Consider the following 22,011-nt stretch of genomic DNA (forward strand, 5'->3'; position numbering starts at 1 on the left):
TCTGTCTCTCTGTCTGTCTCTCTCTCTAGGATTTTGCGGATTCTAAAAGACCAGATGGACCCCGCAGCCACCTGGGACACTGTCCTACTTTCAACGTCCTCCTTTTAAAGAGAGAGACACAGAGACGAACGGGAGAACAAGGAACCACAATATAGCTCTCCTTCCGCCTGAGCTGAAAAGTGCTGCACCCGGGAGGGGCGGCGGCAATAACCCCCACAAAAAAACAAATATGATAAAGACCGAAATTCCTCTCGCCAGCAGCGGACCGCAATGAGCCATCCCAGAGTAGCAGAGGCGCTTCCAGTGAGGTGAGACGGAAGGTTATTCGCAAAACAAAAACAGGTAACAAACGGCGCAATGAAAACGGAGCCAGAAGAAGTGGCGGAAAGAGAGCTGTGCCCGGGGGATGGAGTAGGAGAAAGGGAGAATTCGGTTCACACTCTGCGTGTTCACAGCGCACCTTGATTTCATATTATACAATTAAGGCACGCGGTGAATGCCAAGGGAGGAATCGAAAATAAGCTATCTGGGAATAATGCATTATTCTGTTAAAACAACTGCAAACCGCGTGGCCTGGTAAGAACATTCTATGTACAATACTGCTTGTCACATCTATTTTGCATCTTTCTAGAATAGAGGGGCTGTTAAATGTGGTGGTACATGTATAGCACGGAGAGCAACGCATTGTTGATACATACCCAGTGCCCTCGATGAACTTGTAATCATATTAATTGATGCGGTTTCTGTATGGTTTGCAAACCTTTTTGTATCTTGATGTCGAGTGCCCCCCAACACACTCACCAGGATGTACCTCTGGCAGCACACCGCGGAACAGAACCCCGATGCTCAGGTGCTAGCCTTCGTCTGTGTGATATTTACAACATAGAGTGTGACAGTCGGTGCCTAACTGTGTCCAGGCTGCTTTCTGGGAAGGGAACCGGGCAATGCTTTGATCCCGGGATGGTGGGCACAAGGCCGGTAGTGGGAAATCTTCCCCCAGACCCAACCGGGATCTGGCCAGGAATTTTAGGAGCAGAAGACATTTACCCATGTAACATCTCTATTTGAATTACATACATTTTCAGAGATCATTATTAATGTACACCAAATCTCCTCCCCTGGTCAGCGAGGATTTAGTTAGACAGGACAGCAATACAGATAATTAACCTGAAAATCGGGTTCTTGTGTATGCGGATTATGTTTTGTGGGTTTTATGTCTTGGATATATTAAACCAGGAATATATCCGGCAGCTGAGTCCCATCAAAATTATTTTGTTCCCTTGCGTTTGAGATTTATTCAGGGTTCGGGTACAGATGGAGGCATATCAATGGCACACACATATGTAATATATAAATACACACACAGTCTCACACACATATAAACTCAGTCACTCAGTCAGTCACACACAGTATCTCACACACAGTCACACAGTATCTCACACACAGTCTCGCACATACACACAGTATCTCACACACAGTCTCGCACACATAGTCACACACAGTATCTCACACAGTCTCACACACACAGTCTCGCACACACAGTCACACACAGTATCTCGCACACACAGTATCTCGCACACACATACACTGCCACACACACGATCTCACACAGTCACTCCGACAAACATACACCCAGTCAGACATGCGCACGTACATGTATTCAGTTACTCACACGCACACCCACAACTTTATACACTCAGTGAAGCATACACATACATTAATTCAGCCATTCAGACTCCCAGGCACAGTCTTACACGCACGCACACACAGATACACACGCTCACTAAGTCAATCAGACATACACACAGAGATGCACACACTCTCAGTCAGACACACAGTCACATATACACACAGTCAATCAGACACACACACATTCACGAATACACACAGGTACACACACTCACTCAGTCAATTAAACACACACTCAGTCACACAGTCACAAACACAGATACACACACTCGCTCAATCAGTCACACATACACAAGTCACACATACACACACAGATACACACACGCACAGTCAATCAGACACACAAATACACTAACTCACTCAGTCAATCACACACACCGTCACGCATACACATTGTCACACAATAATACATACACACATACACACACTCGCTCAGTCAATCAGACACAAGTACACACACAGTCGGCTGCTGAAATACTGACAACTTCACATTCTGAGTTCAGTTATTGGTTAATTGGTACATGCGTAGCCCAAGGTCACGGAGAGATTCGCTCTACCTCATCACAACATTGTGGATTAGGAAAATTATTTGAAATGTATTAGCAATAATATTTTAAGTTTTAACTATGAAGTCGTTAATTGGAATGGTTCATGAAGTTAGAGGCCCCCCGAATAAAAACAAGTTGTTGTCAATGCAAAGTATAATACGCCAATAAGATAGCGCAAAGCCCTGGTCGCCCGTTGAGTTTTAAAGATATTTGTACTTATTGTTACCCACCCCCCGCGCACACTGGCTTGACCAGTGGGACGGGCAACAAATGTTGGCCTAATCAGCGACGCCCACATCCAGTAAATTAATTTTGAAAAATAATAACCGAAACGAAAATGGACAATTTAACATGGGGACCATTTCCGCCTCCCATTGTAGATTGGCCAGAAATAGTTGTGAGTGTTTTACTCACAGAGATAGGTGGGTTTTGAAAGTAAACCTGGTGCTAGTGTTCTCACACACAACGAGAATCTTTGGACAGCGGGCACAAAGCGACCCACGCTTCGCTCAGACACGGGAAAGGATGTCCCGGGACAGGCAGAGGGCACGGGTGGCGGGGCTGGAAGTTCCATGTCCTCAGAAACCTTGTCACTTCAATGACACTAAATGTATTTATATATTTTTGTTTGTACGTGCGATTAATGTAGACATACCATATCCCGATTTATGGATGGACTGTTTACAGCTTCAGGATAAATTCAACCGCGAATGAGGATGTCCCGGGCCCAGGTTATCGCTTCAGCGAGTGAATTGGAGAACGAGGCGGAAGTTAGCATCGAACCAGGTTTTAATGTGATTTTTAAAAAAAAAGTATTTACGTGGAGACTGACCCGTACATAAAAAGTTTCCCTGTTAATGTTAAATTGTGTTTTGAAGAAAGTTTAGACAGGCGCCGGGCGCAAGGCGTAAATCGTTTTCGAGATTGCTAGCATCGTTCCGCAGTGTCTTCAAGGACAAATTACAGGCGGAGGTTTTGCGCGTGAATAATCCGATTGAAGGGTTTTAATCTCGACACCGCGGCGCAATTGGAGCTTTAACTCAAAACCAATGGATTTCCCTCGCTTTTCGTTGCAATAATAAACCTGAATTGAGAGAGGCTTTACTAAAGGGAACACAGATAAGGAAATGAAGCAAATTGGGTGGGGTTACTGGGTTATGGGGATAGGGTGGAGGTGTTGACCTTGGGTAGGGTGCTCTTTCCAAGAGCCGGTGCAGACTCGATGGGCCGATTGGCCTCCTTCTGCACTGTAAATTCTATGATAATCCCGGGTCTATTCGGAGATTGGTTATTTGCCTTGATTGGGATTTTTATTATTTTAACATTATACCTCAAATGTAACCCTTATCTCTTTATCCTGGTCTCATGGCTCCGTTTCCTCCTAACCCCAATCCATCAGTAACTACAGGCCAGTCGCTCACAATCCAGTTAACATCCCTACTGTCACCAGTAAACTGAATCCAACCATTGGGCCAATAGCCTAAATCCAACCATTACGTCAACCCCATCTCCTCCCCCAGCACCATCACTCACACTAACCCTACTCTCGTTACTAACCCCCCACCCATTCACTATCCTCAGCCGCATCATTAATCCCAACCCTACCATTACCCCCAACTCTGAATGGCGAACCAGCCGGCCAGCCCACTGAGCTAGCCCAAACACCAACTCGATTCCTCTAACTCCAGTGCCGGCCTAACTCGACATTGTAAAATTCCATTTACAGAGCGCGGTGTAATCGGGCAATTGAAGAGTTAAAAGTTCAATTCTCATTGCTTCCGGGTTGGGGGGTTGGGGGGGGGGGTGCGTTTTCAAAATAAAAACAGGCCATTCGGCCCAACAGGTCCATGCGAGTGTTTGGGCTCCACACAATCCTCCTCCCACCCGCTGCCTCCTCGCCCGGTCAAAGAGCTCTGTGCGCTTCTGGTTATTCAGCTTGCCCTTCACCCCAACCACTCACATTCACACAGACTGAGAGTTTGACAGCAGGGAAAGAGGCCCCTCGGCCCATCGCGTCCGCGCCGACCAACACCGAATTATTCTATCCCCATTTGCCACTCGGTGTGCAATGGGAGTCTCAATTGCCTCGCTAAATACTGCTTCAAAGTTGCGAGGGTGCCGCCTCCACCACCCTGTCAGGCAGTGAGAACCAAACGCCTCTCCTGAATTCCCTGCTGGATTTGTTCCTGACTTTGTCATGTTTATGGCCCCCACTAACACTGCACCGGCCGTAGCCCCCCCCCCCCCCCCCCCGTCTGCAAACATTTCACTGAATGGAGTTGCCGCCGAAAGCAGCGCCGCTCACACACGCTCCCGGTTGGACACGCCAGTGCGCCCGCATCCGAGCTGCCTTTGCAGGTAGACCCACTCCGCCAATCGACTCTCCTGGGAGGAGAGGAGGCCGCACGGGCCCTTACTGCATTTAAAGTCATGTTTGAATTCTGCAGCTAGTTCCATGTCGTTCTGTTAGCGGAATTTCAAATGATCTGGTGTCGTTCTCGGGACTCTGAGCCATCCATATTCATTCGCACCCCAAAGCATTTTGCAAACACATCTGGATCTCGCCCCCCCCCCGTGTTCCCCCCTTCCCCCCCCCCCCCACCCCAGGCTGTATATATTTCAGTTCCCTCTGTCTACTGACCGGTGTGTTTGGGGCAATAACTTTGCCTTTTGTTTCTCTTGCCTGGCACCGCTTGTGCCCCTCAAGCGGAGACCCTGGGTGCAGGGGGCGCCCCTCTCTCCTTCTCCACCTATCCAGACTTCCCCTCGGAGGGAACGTTCCTGCCACCAGCTCAGCCTGAGAGAGACAGACAGAAAAGGGGGTTTACAAACAACCCTTCAAATCGACAAGATACCCTAACCCCTCGAACGCCGAACTGCTCGGCTCACCAGCCCAGCTGGAAACGACGGGAATCCCATAATCTTTATTCAGGGTTTTACAGACAGGGGATTGAACAGATGTGGGGAGTGGGGCGAAGCGGGGGGGGGGGGGGGGGGGGGAGGGGGGGGGGGATAGAACCAGAATGGGGATTGAAACAAGCGGCAGGAGGAGGAAACATCAATTCAGCAACTCGTGTGGGGTCCTGGTTTTCGATTCTAATCACAGAACATTGTGTGTGTGTCTGCACAGTCCCATTTGTACCCAGGCTGCCGGAGGAAGGCGAGAGCTGGGGGCAACAGTTTGCTTTTCTTGTGGTCATTTTCTGTTATCATTACGCGGAGGAGGGTTGGTGGGTGAGAGGTCTAGACTAAGTTATTGAGGGGTAATTGCTTTTGGATTTCAGCAGAGATGAGTTCTGTTCAGTTCAACCACAGGAGCTGGGGAACAGACAGAGGGAGAGTTTCTCCAGGGCCCCAAGCCTGTTCAGCCACACCAAGGAAGGTCACGGCAGGTCCCACTCCCAACTCCACTTAGTGCAGACCCCCCACAGCCTGAACTCAGCATGAAATCTATCAACCCGAGTGTTACATTGAACAGCTCGTGGAGGTCCCCCCAACTACCACAACACCCAAACATCCCCCCCACCCCCTCCCCACCCCTCCCCCACCACACCACCCCCTCCCCACCACCCCCCTCCCCAACACACACTCTCCCCCAGTCCCACCACACCCCCACCACAGCCCTCCCACCCCCTCCCCCAGCCCCACCAACCCCCACACCCCCAACACACCCTCCCACAGCCCCAACACAACCTTCCCCACCCCTATCAACCCCCCCACCACACCCACCATCCCCCACCACACCCCACACCCACCATATCCCCACCACACCCCACACCCCCTCCCCCACCCCCAATACACCCCCTCCCCACCACCCTCTGCCCCATTCCCACCACGCCCTCCCCCACACCCCCTCCCCACCACACCCACACCTACCACACAGCCACCCCCACCATACCCCCGCTCCCCACCCCACCGTTTGCAAATTCGAATGTTGACATTTACAATGGGAACTGGAAACGTGTCACGTTGCAATTACCCGTGCCTGCCAGTGGAGGCACTGGTGGGATGATACCATCCCAGAATGTCGCCTTTCCAGGAGTGAACAGGGCAGCCAGATTTAAAAGGGAAATATAAAAGTTAGGATGAAATGTGTGACTTCAGAATGGGGCTGGCCCAATTATCTCCAGCCACGAACAGCGTTTCACTGAAATTTATGTTATGTACAGAGAAAATGCTAATTAAAAAACAATGAGAACCACTCTATACATTCTGCTGCTTTCCTTTACTGGCTGCTTCTGTGCATTCGACACATCTCGGTGTGTAAAGTAACTTGATTTTGCCCAGATTAACGGAATAGTCAAGAATTTTCTAGTAAAGGCCTTCGGAAGCCAAAAAGGGCAGCGCGTGTAATTGAGCTATGTGTCCACTTCAGTTCTCTTCTCTCATGCTGTGAGTTTGCACCAGGAACTGGGCGAATAAATGCACTAATGTATGGGGCCAGCGGCAGGGCGGGCTCTCGGAGGAATCCGGGCCGTCAAAATGGGTTTACACATTGAGACTATCTGACTGGTTTATTTTTGAAACATTTGCAAATCCATCAATCCGGGGGCGGGGGGGGGGGAGGACCGCTCTCTTTCGCCCTCATATCTCCCCTCCAGATTCATGTTTTATTCGACACCATTCAGGTCAAAGAAAAAAAGTGAAGCATGGCTGTTATTTTATGCATACACAGAAACAGGTGCAGACAAGAAACGCCAGACGTTTTCGCAATTTCCTTTCAAAGCTCCATGCGCCGCGGCGGGTGATCCATATTTATAAGGGCGGATGTGTCCTGGGGTTTGATGGAGCGCATTTCTGCTCATCTTCCCCGGGTGGGGGGCATGTCCCGTGGGATCGGGTTAAATCCAGAATCGCATCAAAAGCAGCTGCGTTTGGGCCGCAGTTAATTAAAATATATACCGTCGCCGTGCAGAGTATATGAACAATACGTGATCAATAATCCTTCCTTTCACATTGGCCTGTTTTGTGGCGAAAGCACCATTTCTATGCACCTTGCGGGGCTCTAGAGGGTGTGAGTGACTAACTGATTGCATTCGTTTTCATCTTGTCACACAAGGACATCATGGGGACAACTATGGAACGGAAAACCACAGGAGAAAGCCATTCGGCCCATCATAGCGCTGCTAGCCCCGTGGCAGTTAATCCCGCTTTGCCGTGTCTTTTTACAACAAACAGATGTTGTGATCTTAAGAAGGGACCCTATTTGAGACCAGGAACCTTATGGCACAACACTCCCATTACACTCCCATCACACTCTCTCATCACACTGCCAATACACTCCCATCACACTCACACTCTCCCATCACACACTCCCAAATCACACTCTCCCATCACACTCTCACACTCTCCCATCACACACTCCCATATCACACTCTCCCATCACACTGCCAATACACTCCCATCACACTCTCCCATCACACTCACACTCTCCCATCACACACTCCCAAATCACACTCTCCCATCACACTCTCACACTCTCCCATCACACACTCCCATATCACACTCTCCCATCACACTGCCAATACACTCCCATCACACTCTCCCATCACACTCACACTCTCCCATCACACACTCCCAAATCACAGTCTCCCATCACACTCTCACACTCTCCCATCACACTCTCCCATCACACTCTCACACTCTCCCATCACACACTCCCATATCACACTCTCCCATCACACTCTCACACTCTCCCATCACACACTCCCATATCACACTCTCTCATCACACTGCCAATACACTCCCATCACACTCTCCCATCACACTCACACTCTCCTATCACACACTCCCAAATCACAGTCTCCCATCACACTCTCACACTCTCCCATCACACTCTCCCATCACACTCTCACACTCTCCCATCACACACTCCCATCACACTCCCATCACACTCTCACACTCTCCCATCACACACTCCCATATCACACTCTCCCATCACACTCTCCCATCACACTGCCAATACACTCCCATCACACTGCCAATACACTCCCATCACACTGCCAATACATTCCCATCACACACTCCCATATCACACTCTCCCATCACACTGCCAATACACTCCCATCACACTCCCAATACACTCCCATCACACTCTCCCATCACACTCTCACACTCTCCCATCACCCACTCCCGTCACACTCCCATATCACACTCTCCCATCACACTCCCATCACACTCTCCCAACACACTCCCATCACACTCTCCTCACACTCTCCCATCACACTCCCATCACACTCTCACACTCTCCCATCACACACTCCCATCACACTCCCATCACACTCTCACACTCTCCCATCACACACTCCCATATCACACTCTCCCATCACACTCTCCCATCACACTGCCAATACACTCCCATCACACTGCCAATACACTCCCATCACACTGCCAATACATTCCCATCACACACTCCCATATCACACTCTCCCATCACACTGCCAATACACTCCCATCACACTCCCAATACACTCCCATCACACTCTCCCATCACACTCTCACACTCTCCCATCACCCACTCCCGTCACACTCCCATATCACACTCTCCCATCACACTCCCATCACACTCTCCCAACACACTCCCATCACACTCTCCTCACACTCTCCCATCACACTCTCACACTCTCCCATCACACACTCCCATATCACACTCTCCCATCACACTCTCACACTCTCCCATCACACACTCCCATATCACACTCTCTCATCACACTGCCAATACACTCCCATCACACTCTCCCATCACACTCACACTCTCCCATCACACACTCCCAAATCACAGTCTCCCATCACACTCTCACACTCTCCCATCACACTCTCCCATCACACTCTCACACTCTCCCATCACACACTCCCATATCACACTCTCCCATCACACTCTCCCATCACACTGCCAATACACTCCCATCACACTCCCAATACACTCCCATCACACTCTCCCATCACACTCTCACACTCTCCCATCACCCACTCCCGTCACACTCCCATATCACACTCTCCCATCACACTCCCATCACACTGCCAACACTCTCCCATTACACTCCCATCACACTCTCCCTTCACACTCTCCCATCACACTCTCCCATCACACTGCCAACACACTCTCATTACACTCCCATCACACTCTCCCAACACACTCCCATCACACTCTCCCATTACACTCCCATCACACTCTCCTCACACTCTCCCATCACACTCTCCCATCACACTGCCAATACACTCTCATTACACTCCCAACACACTCCCATCACACTCCCACACTCTCCCATCACACACTCCCATCACACTCTCACACTCTCCCATCACACACTCCTATCACACTCCCATCACACTCCCCCATTGCACTCTCCCATTACACTCTCCCATTGCACTCTCCCATCACACGCTCCCATCACACTCCCATCACACTTTCCCATCACACTCTCCCATCACACTCCCATCACACTCTCCCATCACACTCTCCCATCACACTCTCCCATCACGCTCTCCCATCACACTCTCCCATCACACTCTCCCATCACACTCTCCCATCACACGCTCCCATCAGACGCTCCCATCACACTCCCATCACACTTTCCCATCACACTCTCCCATCACACTCTCCCATCACACTCTCCCATCACACTCTCCCATCACACTCTCCCATCACACTCTCCCATCACACGCTCCCATCACACTCTCCCATCACACTCTCCCATCACACTCTCCCATCACACTCTCCCATCACACTCTCCCATCACGCTCTCCCATCACACTCTCCCATCACACTCCCATCACACTCCCATCACACTCTCCCATCACACTCTCCCATTACACTCTCCCATTACACTCTCCCATTACACTCCCAATACACTCCCATCACACTTTCCCATCACACTCTCCCATCACACTCCCCCATTGCACTCTCCCATTACACTCTCCCATTGCACTCTCCCATCACACGCTCCCATCACACTCCCATCACACTTTCCCATCACACTCTCCCATCACACTCCCATCACACTCTCCCATCACACTCTCCCATCACACTCTCCCATCACGCTCTCCCATCACACTCTCCCATCACACTCTCCCATCACACGCTCCCATCACACGCTCCCATCACACTCCCATCACACTTTCCCATCACACTCTCCCATCACACTCTCCCATCACACTCTCCCATCACACTCTCCCATCACACTCTCCCATCACACTCTCCCATCACACGCTCCCATCACACTCTCCCATCACACACTCCCATCACACTCCCATCACACTCTCCCATCACACTCTCCCATCACACTCTCCCATCACACTCTCCCATCACGCTCTCCCATCACACTCTCCCATCACACTCCCATCACACTCCCATCACACTCTCCCATCACACTCTCCCATTACACTCTCCCATTACACTCTCCCATTACACTCCCAATACACTCCCATCACACTTTCCCATCACACTCTCCCATCACACGCTCCCATCACACTCCCATCACACTTTCCCATCACACTCTCCCATCACACTCTCCCATCACACTCTCCCATCACACTCTCCCATCACACTCTCCCATCACACTCCCATCACACTCTCCCATCACACTGCCAATACACACTCATTACACAACCAACACACTCCGACTCTCCCATCACACACACCCATCACACTCTCACACTCTCCCGTCACACACTCCCATCACACTCTCCCATCACACTCTCCCATCACACTCCCATCACACTCTCCCATCACACTGCCAATACACACTCATTACACAACCAACACACTCCGACTCTCCCATCACACACACCCATCACACTCTCACACTCTCCCGTCACACACTCCCATCACACTCTCCCATCACACTGCCAATACACTCCCATCACACTCTCCCATCACACTCACACTCTCCCATCACACACTCCCAAATCACACTCTCCCATCACACTCTCACACTCTCCCATCACACACTCCCATATCACACTCTCTCATCACACTGCCAATACACTCCCATCACACTCTCCCATCACACTCACACTCTCCCATCACACACTCCCAAATCACAGTCTCCCATCACACTCTCACACTCTCCCATCACACTCTCCCATCACACTCCCATATCACACTCTCCCATCACACTCTCACACTCTCCCATCACACTCTCCCATCACACTCTCACACTCTCCCATCACACACTCCCATATCACACTCTCCCATCACACTCTCCCATCACACTGCCAATACACTCCCATCACACTCCCAATACACTCCCATCACACTGCCAATACATTCCCATCACACACTCCCATATCACACTCTCCCATCACACTGCCAATACACTCCCATCACACTCCCAATACACTCCCATCACACACTCCCATCACACTCTCCCATCACACTCTCACACTCTCCCATCACCCACTCCCGTCACACTCCCATATCACACTCTCCCATCACACTCCCATCACACTGCCAATACACTCCCAATACACTCCCATCACACTCTCCCTTCACACTCTCCCATCACACTCTCCCATCACACTCCCATATCACACTCCCATCACACACTCCCATCACACTCTCCCATCACACTGCCAACACACTCTCATTACACTCCCATCACACTCTCCCAACACACTCCCATCACACTCTCCCATTACACTCCCATCACACTCTCCCTTCACACTCTCCCATCACACTCTCCCATCACACTGCCAACACACTCTCATTACACTCCCATCACACTCTCCCAACACACTCCCATCACACTCTCCCATTACACTGCCATCACACTCTCCTCACACTCTCCCATCACACTCTCCCATCACACTGCCAATACACTCTCATTACACTCCCAACACACTCCCACACTCTCCCATCACACACTCCCATCACACTCTCCCATCACACTGCCAACACACTCTCATTACACTCCCATCACACTCTCCCAACACACTCCCATCACACTCTCCCATTACACTCCCATCACACTCTCCCTTCACACTCTCCCATCACACTCTCCCATCACACTGCCAACACACTCTCATTACACTCCCATCACACTCTCCCAACACACTCCCATCACACTCTCCCATTACACTCCCATCACACTCTCCTCACACTCTCCCATCACACTCTCCCATCACACTGCCAATACACTCCCAACACACTCCCATCACACTCCCACACTCTCCCATCACTCTCCCATCACACACTCCCATCACACACACCCATCACACTCTCACACTCTCCCGTCACACACTCCCATCACACTCTCCCATCACACTGCCAATACACTCCCATCACACTCTCCCATCACACTCACACTCTCCCATCACACTGCCAATACACTCCCATCACACACTCCCATCACACTCTCCCATCACACTGCCAATACACACTCATTACACAACCAACACACTCCGACTCTCCCATCACACACACCCATCACACTCTCACACTCTCCCGTCACACACTCCCATCACACTCTCCCAACACACTCCCATCACACTCTCCCATTACAATCCCATCACACTCTCCCATCACACTCTCCCATCACACTCTCCCATCACACTGCCAATACACTCTCATTACACTCCCAACACACTCCCATCACACTCCCACACTCTCCCATCACACACTCCCATCACACTCTCACACTCTCCCATCACACACTCCTATCACACTCCCATCACACTCCCCCATTGCACTCTCCCATTACACTCTCCCATTACACTCCCAATACACTCCCATCACACTTTCCCATCACACTCTCCCATCACACGCTCCCATCACACGCTCCCATCACACTCCCATCACACTTTCCCATCACACACTCCCATCACACTCTCCCATCACACACTCCTATCACACTCCCATCACACTCTCCCATCACACTCTCCCATCACACGCTCCCATCACACTCTCCCATCACACGCTCCCATCACACTCTCCCATCACACTCTCCCATCATACTCTCCCATCATACTCTCCCATCACACTCTCCCATCACACTCTCCCATCACACTCTCCCATCACACTCTCCCATCACACTCTCCCATCACACTCTCCCATCACACTCTCCCATCACACTCCCATCACACTCTCCCATCACACTCTCCCATCACGCTCTCCCATCACACTCTCCCATCACACTCTCCCATCACACTCTCCCATCACACTCCCATCACACTCTCCCATCACACTGCCAATACACACTCATTACACAACCAACACACTCCGACTCTCCCATCACACACACCCATCACACTCTCACACTCTCCCGTCACACACTCCCATCACACTCTCCCATCACACTGCCAATACACTCTCATTACACTCCCAACACACTCCCATCACACTCCCACACTCTCCCATCACACGCTCCCATCACACTCTCACACTCTCCCATCACACACTCCTATCACACTCCCATCACACTCCCCCATTGCACTCTCCCATTACACTCTCCCATTACACTCCCAATACACTCCCATCACACTCTCCCATCACACGCTCCCATCACACGCTCCCATCACACTCTCCCATCACACTGCCAATACACTCCCATCACACTTTCCCATCACGCTCTCCCATCACACTCTCCCATCACACTCTCCCATCACACTCTCCCATCACACTCTCCCATCACACTCTCCCATCACACTCTCCCATCACACTCCCATCACACTCTCCCATCACACTGCCAATACACACTCATTACACAACCAACACACTCCGACTCTCCCATCACACACACCCATCACACTCTCACACTCTCCCGTCACACACTCCCATCACACTCTCCCATCACACTGCCAATACACTCTCATTACACTCCCAACACACTCCCATCACAATCCCACACTCTCCCATCACACGCTCCCATCACACTCTCACACTCTCCCATCACACACTCCTATCACACTCCCATCACACTCCCATCACACTCCCATCACACTCCCCCATTGCACACTCCCATCACACTCTCCCATCACACTGCCAATACACTCTCATTACACTCCCAACACACTCCCATCACACTCCCACACTCTCCCATCACACGCTCCCATCACACTCTCACACTCTCCCATCACACACTCCTATCACACTCCCATCACACTCCCATCACACTCCCCCATTGCACTCTCCCATTACACTCTCCCATTACACTCCCAATACACTCCCATCACACTCTCCCATCACACGCTCCCATCACACTCTCCCATCACACTGCCAATACACTCCCATCACACTTTCCCATCACGCTCTCCCATCACACTCTCCCATCACACTCTCCCATCACACTCTCCCATCACACTCTCCCATCACACTCTCCCATCACACTCTCCCATCACACTCCCATCACACTCCCATCACACTCCCATCACACTCTCCCATCACACTACCAACACACTCCCATCACACTACCAACACACTCCCATCACATTGCCAATACACTCTCATTACACTCCCATCACCCTCTCCCAACACACTCCCATCACACTGCCAATACACTCTCATTACACTCCCATCACACTCTCCCAACAAACTCCCATCACACTCTCCCATTACACTCCCAATACACTCCCATCACACTCTCATACTCTCCCATCACACTCCCATATCACACTCTCCCATCACACTGCCAATACACTCTCATTACACTCCCATCACACTCCCATCACATTCTCCCATCACACTCTGCCAACACACTCCCATCACACTCTCCCAACACACTGCCAACACACTCTCATTACACTCCCATCACACTCTCCCAACACACTCCCATCACACTCTCGCATTGCACTCTCCCGTTACACTCCCATCACACTCTCCCATCACACTCTCCCAACACACTCCCATCACACTCTCCCATCACACTGCCAATACACTCTCATTACACTCCCAACACACTCCCATCACACTCCCACACTCTCCCATCACACGCTCCCATCACACACTCCCATCACACACTCCCATCACACTCTTACACTCTCCCATCACACACTCCCATCACACTCTCCCATTGCACTCTCCCGTTACACTCCCATCACACTCTCCCATCACACTCTCCCAACACACTCCCATCACACTCTCCCATCACACTGCCAATACACTCTCATTACACTCCCAACACACTCCCATCACACCCACACACTCTCCCATCAGAAACTCCCATCACACTCTCACACTCTCCCATCACACACTCCCATCACACTCCCATTACACTCCCATCACACTCTCCCATCACGCTCTCCCATCACGCTCTCCCATCACCCTCCCATTATACTCCCATCACACTCTCCCATCACATTACCAACACACTCCCATCACACTCCCATCACACTGCCAATACACTCTCATTACACTCCCATCACACTCTCCCAACACACTCCCATCACACTGCCAATACACTCTCATTACACTCCCATCACACTCTCCCAACACACTTCCATCACACACTCCCAATACACTCCCATCACACTCTCCCATCACACTCCCATTACACTCCCATCACACTCACCCATCACACTCACCCATCACACTACCAACACACTCCCATCACTCTCCCATCACACTCTCCCATTGCACTCTCCCATTACACTCCCAATACACTCCCATCATACTCTCCCATCACACTACCAACACACTCCCATCACTCTCCCAACACACTCTCCCATTGCACTCTCCCATTACACTCCCAATACACTCCCATCACACTCTCCCATCGCACTCCCATCACACTCTCCCATCACACTATCACCACACTCCCATCACACTCTCCCATCACACTGCCAACACACTCCCATCACACTCCCATCACACTCTCACACTCTCTCGTCACACACTCCCATCACACTCTCCCATCACACTCTCCCATCACACTACCAATACACACTCATTACACTCCCAACACACTCCCACTCTCCCATCACACACTCCCATCACACTCTCCCATCACACACTCCCATCACACTCTCACACTCTCCCATCACACACTCCCATCACACTCCCCCATTGCACTCTCCCATTACACTCCCAATACACTCTCCCATCACACTCTCCCATCACACTCTCCCATCACACTCTCCCATCACACTCTCCCATCACACGCTCCCATCACACTCTCCCATCACACTCTCCCATCATACTCCCATCACACTCTCCCATCACACACTCCCATCACACTCCCATCACACACTCCCATCACACTCTCCCATCACACTACCAACAAACTCCCATCACACTACCAACACACTCCCATCACACTCCTATCACACTGCCAATACACTCTCATTACACTCCCATCACACTCTCCCAACACACTCCCATCACACTGCCAATACACTCTCATTACACTCCCATCACACTCTCCCAACACACTTCCATCACACTCTCCCATTACACTCCCAATACACTCCCATCACACTCTCATACTCTCCCATCACACTCTCCCATCACACTGCCAACACACTCACATTACACTCTCCCAACACACTCCCATCACACTCCCATCACACTCCCATCACACTCTCCCATCACACTCTCCCATCACATTCTCCCATCACACTGCCAACACACTCCCATCACACTCTCCCAACACACTCCCAACACACTCCCATCACACTCCCATCACACTCTCCCATCACACTCTCCCATCACACTCTCCCATCACACTGCCAACACATTCTCATTACACTCCCATCACACTCCCATCACACTCTTACACTCTCCCATCACACACTCCCATCTCACTGCCAACACACTCACATTACACTCTCCCAACACACTCCCATCACATTCTCCCATCACACTGCCAACACACTCACATTACACTCTCCCAACACACTCCCAACACACTCCCATCACACTCCCATCACACTCTCCCATCACACTCTCCCATCACACTCTCCCATCACACTGCCAACACATTCTCATTACACTCCCATCACACTCTCCCAACACACTCCCATCACACTCTCCCATTGCACTCTCCCATTACACTCCCATCACACTCTCCCATCACACTCTCCCAACACACTCCCATCACACTCTCCCATCACACACTCCCATCACACACTCCCATCACACTGCCAATACACTCTCATTACACTCCCAACACACTCCCACACTCTCCCATCACACACTCCCATCACACTCTTACACTCTCCCATCACACACTCCCATCACACACTCCCATCACACACTCCCATCACACTCTCCCATCACACTCTCCCATCACACGCTCCCATCACACTCCCATCACACTCTCCCATCACACTCTCCCATCACACTCTCCCATCACACTGCCAATACACTCTCATTACACTCCCAACACACTCCCATCACACCCACACACTCTCCCATCACACACTCCCATCACACTCTCACACTCTCCCATCACACACTCCCATCACGCACTCCCTTCACACTCCCATTACACTCCCATCACACTCTCCCATCACACACTCCCATCACACACTCCCATCACACTCCCATTACACTCCCATCACACTCTCCCATCACCCTCCCATTATACTCCCATCACACTCTCCCAACACACTCCCATCACACTGCCAATACACTCTCATTACACTCCCATCACACTCTCCCAACACACTTCCATCACACTCTCCCATTACACTCCCAATACACTCCCATCACACTCTCCCATCACACTCCCATTACACTCCCATCACACTCACCCATCACACTACCAACACACTCCCATCACTCTCCCATCACACTCTCCCATTGCACTCTCCCATTGCACTCTCCCATTACACTCCCAATACACTCCCATCACACTACCAACACACTCCCATCACTCTCCCATCACTCTCCCATCACACTCTCCCATTGCACTCTCCCATTACACTCCCAATACACTCCCATCACACTCTCCCATCGCACTCCCATCACACACTCCCATCACACTATCATCACACTCCCATCACACTCTCCCATCACACACTCCCATCACACTACCAACACACTCCCATCACACTCCCATCACACTCTCCCATCACACTCCCATCACACTCCCATCACACTCTCCCATTGCACTCTCCCAACACACTCTCATCACACTCTCCCATCACACTCCCAATGCACTCCCATTACACTCATTACACTCCCATCACACTCTCATCACACTCTCATCACACTCTCCCATTGCACTCTCCCATTACACTGCCAATACACTCTCATTACACTCCCATCACACTCTCCCAACACACTTCCATCACACTCTCCCATCACACTCCCATTACACTCCCATCACACTCACCCATCACACTACCAACACACTCCCATCACTCTCTCCCATTGCACTCTCCCATTACACTCCCAATACACTCCCATCACACTCTCCCATCACACTACCAACACACTCCCATCACTCTCCCATCACACTCTCCCATTGCACTCTCCCATTACACTCCCAATACACTCCCATCACACTCTCCCATCGCACTCCCATCACACTCTCCCATCACACTATCATCACACTCCCATTACACTCTCCCATCATACTCTCCCATCACACTACCAACACACTCCCTTCACACTACCAACACACTCCCATCACACTCTCCCATTGCACTCTCCCAACACACTCTCATCACACTCTCATCACACTCTCCCATCACACTCCCAATGCACTCCCATTACACTCATTACACTCCCATCACACTCCCATTACACTCATTACACTCCCATCACACTCATTACACTCCCACCACACTCATTACACTCCCACCTCACTCTCATTACACTCCAATCACACTCTCCCATCACAATATTATTCCACATTCCTTTTTTTATAATAAATATAAATTACCCAATTCATTTTTTCCAATTAAGTGGCAATTTAGTGTGGCTAATCTACTTACCCTGCACATCTTTGGGTTGTGGGGGCAAAACCCACGCAAACACGGGAGAATGTGTAAACTCCACACGGGCAGTGACCCAGAGCCGGGATCGAACCTGGGACCTTGGTGCCTCCCATTCCACATTCCTGTTGTGTGCCTGCTTGGCAATAACAACCTTCATGTACATAGAGCCTTAATGTCGTAAAACACCCCAAGACACCTTTCAGGAGCAGTATCAAACGATATTTGAACAGCGAGCTAAATGGGGAGGAGATAGTTTGGCGCTGATGGTTAAAAGCTTGGTCAAGAGACATTGGTATCAGGAGTGTCTTTGAGGATGAAAAAGAGGTAAAGAAATGAGGAAGTTTATCGAGAGGATTTCACAGTTCGGGGCCTCAGCTGCTGAATACACAAATGGCAAATGGCAAGGGTTTAAAAGGGAAAGGAACAAGCTTGAGATACACTACCATGTTCATGTCCCTCTGCAGTCAATTGAAAGCAGAGACACAGGGTAGAGTAATGGAACCTTCATCTGGTTAGTCAAGTATTCCAGCAGTCCAATAATCCAGAAAATGTGAGTTTAAATCCTACTGTGGCAGTTTGGGAACCTGAGTTGTTTTATTTTAATCAAGGTAAGTTAAAATAAAATCTAGTTTCAGTAAGAGTGGCCATGAGGTGGTAATCAAATTGCAATAAAATCCAATTTGTTCACGAATGTCCTTTAGGGAAGGAAACGTTAACCATTCCGACCAAATGTGACTCTAATCTGAAATACAATATGATTGCCATAGAATCCACACTACCCTCCAGAGTGCAGGAGAAGGACATTGGCCCATCAAATCTGTACCGATCCTCCGACAGAGCATCTTACCTAGGACCACTCCCCCGCCCTATCTCCGCAACCCAAAATAACCTGCACATCTTTGGACTGTGAGAGGAAACCAGAGCACCCGGAGGAAACACACGCAGACACAGGGAGAAAGTGTGAACTCCACAGAGACAGCCATCCAAGGTCGCAATCGAACCCCAGGTCCCTGGCGCTGTGAGGTAGCAGTGCTAACCATTGTGTCACCGTGTCGCCCTTAGTCTAGTAACACACTCCCCACGCACCCTCCCCCCAGCCCCCTCACACACCCTCCCCACACAGACTGCATTGGTTGAAGGCCCTGCCAGCACCTTCAAAAGAGCAACTAGCAACGGACAATACATTTTGACCTTGCCAGCGATGCCCAAAGTATTCAAAAAACTGAACACTTAAAAAAAATCAATTTAGAGTACCCAGTTAATTTTTTCCAATTAAGGGCAATTTAGCATGGCCAATCCACCTACACTGCACATTTTTGAGCTGTGAGGGTGAAATCCATGACGACATGGGGAGAATGTGTAAACTCCACACAGACAGTGACCCATAGTCGGGATTGAATGAGTCAGGCATTACTTTAAAAAAAAATCTTCATGAGTTCTGATGAGAAACATCAGCTTCTCTTTTCAGTTTCAGTTGCTGGCAGATATGTTCCAGCAATTTCCACTTTTATTTTGATTTTTTCTTGTTCCTTTTACTTTTTTCAACCAATGTGTAACAAGAGGGTTTAAAGGGGAGTTATCATTGACAATTGTTCTCTGCAATTCTCCCACTGCCTCTTCTTTCCTGAAGGTGCCGATTCATTCTGCACTCTGGTTCTATGGGTACAAGGGCTCTTTGGACCTCACTCAAATCAGTCACCCTCCTTGCTTGAAATTATGCTGTTGGTGTCCGTCTTAAACTTGGATGCTATTCGCACATAGAGAACATCTTTGGCAAGCTCAGTCCTATTCCCACCTGTCACGTAGACACTTATTGTGGGGCCAGGGAGAGGATTGATTGCATCAGGAGTGGAAATGCTGCATCACTCTGCACCGACTCTCCGAACGAATACTCTACCTAGGCCAACTCCCCAGCCAATCCTTCCCTATTCCAGAAACCTAGTCTGCATGTCCCTGGACACTAAGGGGCAATTTTGTCAAGGCCAATCCACCTAACCTGCACATCGTTGGACTGTGGGAGGAAACCGGAACTCCCGGAGGAATTTCACGCAGACATATGGAGGAAGTGCAAACTCCACACAGTCACCCAAGGCCGGAATTGAACCCAGTTCCCTGGTACTGTGAGACAGCAGCGCTAACCACTTGTTAAGGAGCAATGATGGACAAGATATTCTTTTCATTTGGTTCTGAGGGGGCATTTGCTGCTAACAGGGCATTGAAGGAGGACATTTGTTGTCACATAGGGTGAAGGGACACTTGTTGGTTACAGGCTACTGAGGAGGCACTTTCTGTTTACAGACTATTGAGAGCTATACTATAGAGTATTGATGGGACCACTCTTTCTCTCCTGAATGTTGATGATGAACCTGTTGTCTCTACAAGGGAAATGATACTCATTCTGTAATGGATCATTTTGGAAACATAGAAACATAGTTGAGCCTGCTGGACCATGGCAGCTAATGGAAACACTTCAACCATGTTAACAGGTGAGTGCAACACTTGCATTTATATCAATACTCCCCACAGGCGAATGAAATATCATTACAAGGATTGGGCATTTACACACCACAATCCAAATAAAATAGAACTTGCTCCATGGTCAGAGACTATACATTAGGTATTATTCCAATTATTTTCAAAATATTGTAAACCAAACACATTTTGCAATAACACAAATAAATAGACCTACTCTTGTCCCATCGGTTACACTTGTGCACTTTCTCTCCATGCGCAGAGCAGGCGGAATCTGTAATACAACAAGACAAAGGCAAAATTAATCATGCAATAAAGTTAAAGAGATTGACATTTATTTAACATCATGCAGCAACAAGGTACTGTCTACTGGAACCAAATAGTTGTCTCTCAACTAACATCACTGAAACAGATTAACAGATCA

At 49.9% G+C, this 22,011-nt stretch overlaps 1 long non-coding RNA gene across 2 annotated transcripts in view; it reads right to left on the reverse strand.

Annotated features, from left to right (window-relative positions):
- The window catches only part of LOC140415074 (uncharacterized), a 90,395-nt gene that overhangs the window by 62,661 nt on the left and 5,723 nt on the right, over positions 1-22,011 (reverse strand). Inside the window, exons 2-3 of one of the 2 annotated variants that reach the window (XR_011944200.1) lie at positions 21,805-21,861; positions 4,879-5,034 (exon numbers count right to left, since the gene is read on the reverse strand). This is a non-coding gene — a long non-coding RNA (uncharacterized lncRNA). The remainder of the gene's footprint in view (positions 1-4,878; positions 5,035-21,804; positions 21,862-22,011) is intronic. The other variant, XR_011944206.1, reaches the window with a different exon arrangement.

The sequence above is a fragment of the Scyliorhinus torazame genome, chromosome 1 (genome assembly GCF_047496885.1).
Source record: "Scyliorhinus torazame isolate Kashiwa2021f chromosome 1, sScyTor2.1, whole genome shotgun sequence".
In the NCBI taxonomy this organism is placed as follows: domain Eukaryota; kingdom Metazoa; phylum Chordata; class Chondrichthyes; order Carcharhiniformes; family Scyliorhinidae; genus Scyliorhinus; species Scyliorhinus torazame.